Source organism: Chrysochloris asiatica, unplaced genomic scaffold, assembly GCF_000296735.1.
Source record: "Chrysochloris asiatica unplaced genomic scaffold, ChrAsi1.0 scaffold00213, whole genome shotgun sequence".
Classification (NCBI taxonomy): Eukaryota; Metazoa; Chordata; class Mammalia; order Afrosoricida; family Chrysochloridae; genus Chrysochloris; species Chrysochloris asiatica.
In genome coordinates, this window is record NW_006408731.1 from 1,405,720 (window position 1) to 1,413,430 (window position 7,711).

The 7,711-nt window shown below is 39.4% G+C and overlaps 2 non-coding genes across 2 annotated transcripts; one reads left to right on the forward strand and one right to left on the reverse strand.

The window, feature by feature from the left end:
• Positions 1 to 2,312: 2,312 nt before the first annotated feature.
• TRNAE-UUC lies at positions 2,313 to 2,384 on the reverse strand. The gene has a single exon. It is a non-coding gene; the product is annotated as a tRNA-Glu (tRNA).
• Positions 2,385 to 3,191: 807 nt separating this feature from the next.
• TRNAF-AAA lies at positions 3,192 to 3,264 on the forward strand. The gene has a single exon. It is a non-coding gene; the product is annotated as a tRNA-Phe (tRNA).
• The last annotated feature ends 4,447 nt before the right edge of the window (positions 3,265 to 7,711 follow it).

The following is a 7,711-nucleotide window of genomic DNA, read 5'->3' on the forward strand; positions in this document are numbered from 1 at the left end:
AGTTAAAATACACTTGAAGGCAATTGGTTTCCTTTTTTGTTTGATTTTAGCTAATAACGTTAAAATATACATTTAGAAAGCAGGCTTGATTAAAATTAATAATATATTTATAAAATAAATTATAAAAATAAATATTACTCAATATGTAAATTCTCTTGGGTTAAAGCTCTCAGAATTTACAATGTCAAAAGAGCAACACATTTCTTCTATTTGATTATGTGACTAGTATAACATTTACTTATCCAACCCATGAAGCTGTTTCTGCCTTATTTCATTAGAGGAGCCAAATGTATTTGCATGTTGAATTGATACTAAAAAGTTTCTAATACTTAGAGACAGGTAAAAGAAATAATTCTTAGGTACCAATCTGCAGATCACAATTTGACATGGTACTAATGGGGTTGCCGTGAATCAGAATTCACTTGATGCACCTAATAACAACAAGGATATAGGATGTACTGGAGATGAGAATATATTCTAAGAAATTCTTCTTCCTTCTCTTTTCTGTTTGTTTAAATTGGGGCTTTGTTCATATAGAGTAAAATGCATAAAACTCATTCAGCTTGATGAGTTGTTACTCATATATACAACAACATTCAGACCAAGAAAAAGAAATTTTCAGTCCCCAGGAATTACCTTGTACCTCATCCCAGTCAATCCTAATCTTTAGACCTCTACTATCACTGATTCGTTTTTCCTGTGTTTCAAAATATTATAAATAAAATTATACAATATGTACTTATTTGAGTATGGAATCTTTCCTTGATATGTTTTTTTAGTTAGATGCATCCAAACTGTTTCTGGAGTCCTGGTGTGGTGCTGTGGGTTAATGTGTTGGACTGCAAAGTTGATTGAACTGCAAGGTCAGTGGTTCAAGCTCACCAGAGGCTACTTGGAAACCGTATTCAGACTCACTATAGGTCAGAACCCACTCGATGACACTTAACAACAATAAACAGTTTAGAAGCAGTTTTTCTTTCTTATTGCTTTGTCATATTCCATTGCATGAATGCTGTACTTCAGATTCTGACACACACCCCCCCCCCCCCCCCCCCCCCCCACTCTTTCCTTCCCCCCCCCCCCCCCCCCCCCCGCCCGCGCATTCATTGTGCTTCTGAAATGGCTTATATTGCTATGAATGTTCTTGCACATGTCTTCCAAGGACAATACACATGCAATTTTTTTTCTTGATCTAAATGCAGTTATGGAGCTTCTGGGTTGTAGATTATAAGTATGCAGTAGGCAATATTTTCAAATACCAGTTGACAGTTTCATAAGAAATTGATGAACGTTTCAGTTGTTCCAAATGTCAGCAACACTTGATATTGTCAGGTTTTTTTTTTTTTCAACTTAAACAATTTTGGTGAAGGTACATGTTTAGTTTTTCCTCTTTCTTTTTTGAGTTTTAATCTATTTTCTTAGTGTTTTGTAGTTCTTCATATATTCCACTTAGGAGTCCTTTGTGAGATGTGAGTTTTGGAATAGCTTCTCACAATTCCCTCTTCTTAAGGAGAAGGAGATTTGGAAAACTTTGTAAGAAAATAAATAAGAGAGATGTTGAAAAAACAAGAGAAAAGCCCATCACAGAAGCAGCTATCCTGGTGGTTGAAGGAAAACATAGCCCTAGCTGTTTACTGTGGACTCCTGGTGTGACAATTTAGGATAAGCAGTGTACTACAAGGAGGGCTTGAACTGCAAGGTCGGCAGTTGAAACTCACCAGACGCTGCATGGAAACCCTACACTGGGTCGCTATGCGTTGGAACCGACTTGACAAGTTAACAACTGTTTACTAGAATCCTGGTGTGGCGTTGTAGGATAGGCACTGGACTACTAACTACTAGCAGTGGACTGCTAACTGCAAGGTCGGCGGTGGAAACTCCTTGGAAACCCTATGTAGGCTTGCTGGGAGTAGGAACCAATTCGACGGCACTTATCGACAACAAGCGGTTTACTAGGGCGGCAATCCTGGATCGCAATAAACCAAAAAAACCCCAAACCCTTCACTGCCATAGAGTCAGTTCCGACTCATAGTAACTCTATATGGGGTTTCCAAGATTGTAAATCTCTATCGGAACAGCTTTCTCCCTTTGATGGGCTAATACGTTTGAATCGCAAATCGGGTGGTTGGTTAACAGCCCAATGTTTATTCCATCTGGGGTCTTTTTGAATTAAAACTAGGATCCAAAGTTGGTTCCGACTCATAGTGACTCTCTCTATTGGGTTTCGGAGGCTAGATTTAAACTGCACAGTTTGTGGTTAACAGTTCAGTGTTTATCCTACAGCACCAAACCAACGCTCGCAAAAGTCCAACTTCCCTGACCGGGAATCGAACCCGGGCCGCGGCGGTGAAAGCGCCGAATCCTAGCCACTAGACCACCAGGGACAGACACCAACACGGCATTTGGACTAGTATGTTGTAAAATTGGAATATCCCAGGAACGGAAAGAATGATTTTTGGTCTATAATTCCTTTATTTCCAGATAATACTTTGTTGTTTTTACGTGCCCAGTCGGTCCAGACTCCTAGCGATCCTGTACAGGGTTTCCGAGACTGTAAATATTTGTGGGAGCACACAGCCTCATCTTTAAAAGTTTGAAAACGGTGAGACTTTAAATAGAATTTTATTCTTTGGTAGACTACCAGATCTGCTAAGATCCCTTAGAAATATGGGTTAATATTTAAGGAGGATCTTTAAGACGGTTCTGCCGTAAAAGAGGTATGTATGTGTTCTTTCCTTGAGAGAATTCAAAACCATACACATTCATCTGCTTTTTATATTTTCCAATAATTCTGTACTTTTAAAAACACGTTTTGCATACTTACAACTATTAAACACATTATCCGATGGATTGCCTTGAAATGCTTCCCCATTTCTTCTTCCTGGGTCTCCTCACCACCCAGGTAGGTTGTGTCAGCACATGGACGATAAGAAAAAGTAAAGAAATAGAGAAATAACAATGGTTTAGGATTTCTTTAAGTCGAATTGAGAAGCTCGCCATCACATTATCAATAATTCAGTTCCCCATTCTACTACCATTGAAGAGCAAGACAGTAAAAGGACTAAGAGAAGAGAGAAAAAACAGACTCTGTCATTTTATTTGGAATTTCCTTAGTTTTCTGAACAAACTCTGGAGCATGAAAACACGGTAGCATTGGTAACATTTTGAGTGAGAAGTTAAGCTTCTCAGGTGCCGAAATAGCTCAGTTGGGAGAGCGTTAGACTAAAGATCTAAAGGTCCCTGGTTCGATCCCGGGTTTCGGCAACTCAGGTGCATATTTTTGCAAATGCTATGGTTCCTAGACTGAAACTCTGCAAACTCCTCAACAAAATAATAATAATAATAATAGTCACAACGGGACAATATGAAACAAGATAAACCGAGGAATGTCAGAAGTTGTAAAGTAATTCAGTTTACTTGGCATACAACCAACGCCCGTACAAGTAGCAGCCAAGAAATCAAACGATGTATTTGCATTGAGCAAATATGCTTCAAAAGACCTCTTTAAAATGGTAGAGAGCAAAGATGTCACATTAAGGAATAATTCCTAACCCAAGCCATGGTATTTTGTTGTTACTAAGTGTCGTCTCCACCACTCGTCTGTCAGTTTGTCGTACTGTTGGTGGCTTGTGAGATGCTGTGATTCTGGAAGTTATGCCACCGGTATTTTAAATACCAGCAGGGTCACCCATGGTGGACAGGTTTCAGATGAGCTTCCAGACGAAGACAAACCAGGAAGAAGAAAGAAGAAACGATGAACTACTTCCGAATATTTAGTCACTGAAAACCTTATGAATAGTAGAGAAACACTGTCAGATATAGTGCTGGAAAATGAGCCTCACAGGTTGGAAGGCACTCAAAAATGTGAGTGGGAAAGAGCTACCTCCTCAAAGTAGAGTTGACTGTGATGACGCAAATGGAGTTAAAGCCCGTGTAAGAAAACCCCGCAGGACCTTCATTTGCTGATGGGGCACAGCTCAAAATGAAGAGAAATAACTGTAAACATCCACTGAAAATTGGAACATGGAATGTACGAAGTATGAATCGGGTAAAATTGGAAGTTGTCAAAAATGAAATGGAATGCATAAACATCGATATGTTAGGCATTAGTGAACTGAAATGGACTGGTATTGGCCATTTTGAATCTGACAACCACATGGTTTACTATGCCGGGAATGACAAATTGAAGAAGAATGGTGTTGCATTCATTGCCAAAAAAAAAAACCATATCCAGATCAGTCATGTGGTACAACGCTGTTTGTGATAGGATAATATCCATGCGCCTACAGGGAAGCCCAGTTAATATCACTATTATTCAAATTTATGCACCAACCACTAAAGCTAGTGAGGATGAAACAGAAGAATTCTACCAGTTTCTTCAATCTGAAATTGATCAAACTTGCAATCAAAATGTATTGATCATTACTGGTGATTGTAATGCAAAGGTTGGGAGCAAAGAGGAAGGATCAGTAGCTGGAAAATATGGCCTTGGTAATAGAAATGATGCTGGAGAATGCATCATAGAATTCTGCAAAATCAATGATTTGTTTATTTCAAATACCTTCTTTAGACAGCATAAGAGGTGACTATACACATGTCCCTTGCCAGATAGAATACATAGAAATCAAATTGACTACATCTGGAGAAAGAGACAATGGAAAAGCTCCATATCATCAGTGAAAACAAGGCCAGGGGCAGACTGTGGAACAGACCATCAATTGCTCATATGCAAATGCAAACTGAAGTTGAAGAAAATGAAAACAAGTCCAGGAGAGCCAAAATATGACCTTGAATATATCCCACCTGAATTTAGAGATCATCTGAAGAACACATTTAGTACATTAGACACTAAAGACCGAAGATCAGAAGAGTTGTGGGATGACATCGAGAACATCATACAGGAAGATAGCAAAAAGTCATTGAGAAGACAAGAAAGAAGGAAATGGATGTCAGAAGAAACTCTGAAACTTGCTCTCCAGCCTAGAGATGCTAAATGAAATGGAAAAAATGAGGTGGTACCAGATCTGAACAGAAAATTTCAAAGATCAGCTTGAGAAGATAAAGCTAAATATTACAACAAAATGTGCAAAGATCTGGAAGAACACACTCAGCATTTCTCAAGCTGGGGCAACTGAAGAAAAAATTCAAGCCTCAACTTTCTTTATTGAAGGATTATCTGGGCAGATTACTGAATGATACAGAAAGCATCAAAAGATGATGGAAGGCTTGTAGGACATACCCTTTGGTTGGTTGATGATGTATGGAGGGGATTGTAACCATGGCAAAAAAATGATACATGATGGAATGAATATAAAACTAATGTTCTCCCATGTAAACTATCACATAATTCACAATAAAACATTTTTTAAAAAAAGATGATGGAAGGAATACACAGAGTCACTGTACCAAAAGGAAATGGCTGATGTTCAACTGTTTCAAGAGGTAGTATATGATCAATAGCCAATGATACTGAAGGAAGAAGTCCAAGGTGCATTGAAGGAATTGGCAAAGAACAAGGCACCAGGAATTTATGGAACAAAAATTGAAATCTTTCAAGAAAGTGAAGTGGCACAGGAGGCATTCACTCATCTCTGCCAAGAAGTTTGGAAGGCAAGTATCTGGCCAACTGATTGGAAGAGATCTGTATTTGTGCCCATTCCAAAGAGAGGTGAACCAGTGGAATGCAGAAATCACCGGACAATATCTTTGATATCCCATGCAAGTAAAGTTTTACTAAAGGTAATACAGAAATGGCTACAAGCATACATTGACAGAGAACTTCCAGAGGTTCAAGCTGGATTTAGAAGAGGCTATGGAACAAGGGATATCATTGCTGATGTCTGATGGATCTTGGCTGAAAGCAGAGAATATCAGAAAAGTGTTTACCTGTGCTTTATTGACTATGCAAAGGCTTTCAATTGTGTGGATCATGACAAGCTATGGACAACATTGCAAAGGTGGAGGAGGGTCAGAGAATGAATTGGCAAAGTGGTAACAATAGTGAGGTTAGCCCAGGATTGGGCAGTGTTTTGTTCTGTTATGCATAGGGTCGCTATGAGTCGGTACTGACTCAATGGCACCTAACAACAAAAACAAGTGCCATCACTCCTCACGTACCTTGAAAATGTTATCTGGAGGAACCAATACCTGGAGAAGGAATTCATGCTTTCTAAAGTGATGTTGTTGTTAAGCGCCTTGTGGTCCAGTGCTTTATACCACAGTGCTACATCAGGACTCCCCTTTAGTTACATATTCCTTGAGTTGCTGCACGAATACTTTCTTTTATAAAAATCAACACAAGGCTGGCCCCTATGAGTTGGAGGTTAAGGGTTTCTCAACTGTTTGACCTATCCATCGTGTTCTGCACCTCCAGTCCTTGATATCAATCACCATTCCTTCTTTCCCTCATGTCCAGGGTTCTGCAACGTGAGGCAAGTTCTCACAAAAGTCACAATTGTCAAAAGAAATGGCTCACGAAATTGTGGAGTCTGGCAAGGCCCAAATCAGGAGCTGAGGAACCCAAATTGGCAAGTCAGACAAGTTGTTGATACATGAGGCTGTGGGAGTTGGTGAATCAGGTCAGGTGATGGCCGAAAATCCCATGAACTGGAGGTCAGATGTCATGAACCAGACTTAAGATCCAAGCTTTTCCAAAGCAGTCTTATAAATTGGAGTCAGACCATGCCCCAAGGGAAACTGAGGGTAGTGATTTGAGTTATATCCTCCTACTAAGGTGGTGGTATCTTAAAACTTAGAGCTACTGTAATCTGTACTCCTTAGCCCCATCTTAATCTTTTCTCCTGAGCAACTTATTTCAAAATGGGTCCATAATCACAGGTATGGAGGCTAAGATTTCACAATATATCGCAAAATGGAAATTTGGCTAGAAGGGCCATAATAAATAATTAGCTGCGTTGCAGTTGCTATGAATCCAAATGGATCCAATGCCAATAGGTTTCCATTGCTTTTGAGGTCTTCCACAAAGTGCTAGCAGACATTTTGCATATTTTATTTAAAATTTTAAAAATAAGGAACTGAAATTCAGTGCTGAAACCTAGGAACTTACGATTCATTTCTGCTTTGATATTACGTATGTGAAATTGGAGGGGAGGTTTTTGTTTTTTGTTGTTTTTAGTTTTTATTGTGAATTGAGAGACAGTTTACAGGACTGATTATCAGTTTTACATTCAACAAATCACATACTGTGTTTCATTACAATGATTATAATCTGGGAGGAGAGGTTTTTGAACACAAAAAGTGTTAAGAAATCTTGTACAGAAAGAATCACTACACTGTGGGACTGTAGGATATCCTACACTGGTGCTGTAGGGTAAGCACTTGGCCATAAGGTCTGTTTGAACCTCAAGGTCAGCAGTTCAAACTCATCAGCTGCTTCTCGGAAACCCTATGCAGGGTCTCTATGACTGGATGGCACTTAACAACAACAAAACCTACTGCAAGCTAGGAAATAAAACTCACCAGCCACTCATAGGAAACCCTCAACAGGGTTGCTATGAGGTGGGAATCGATTCAACTGCACTTAACAGCCGCAGCAACAACGCTATATAAGGAAGGTCACTGGGTGAATGGTTTGCGCTTAGTAATCTAATGGTAACCACAGAGTTGGTGGTTCATACTTACCTAGCAATATTGTGTGTGTGTGTGTGTGGCGGTGGGGGGGGACCTGACAATTTACTTCCTTAAACATTAT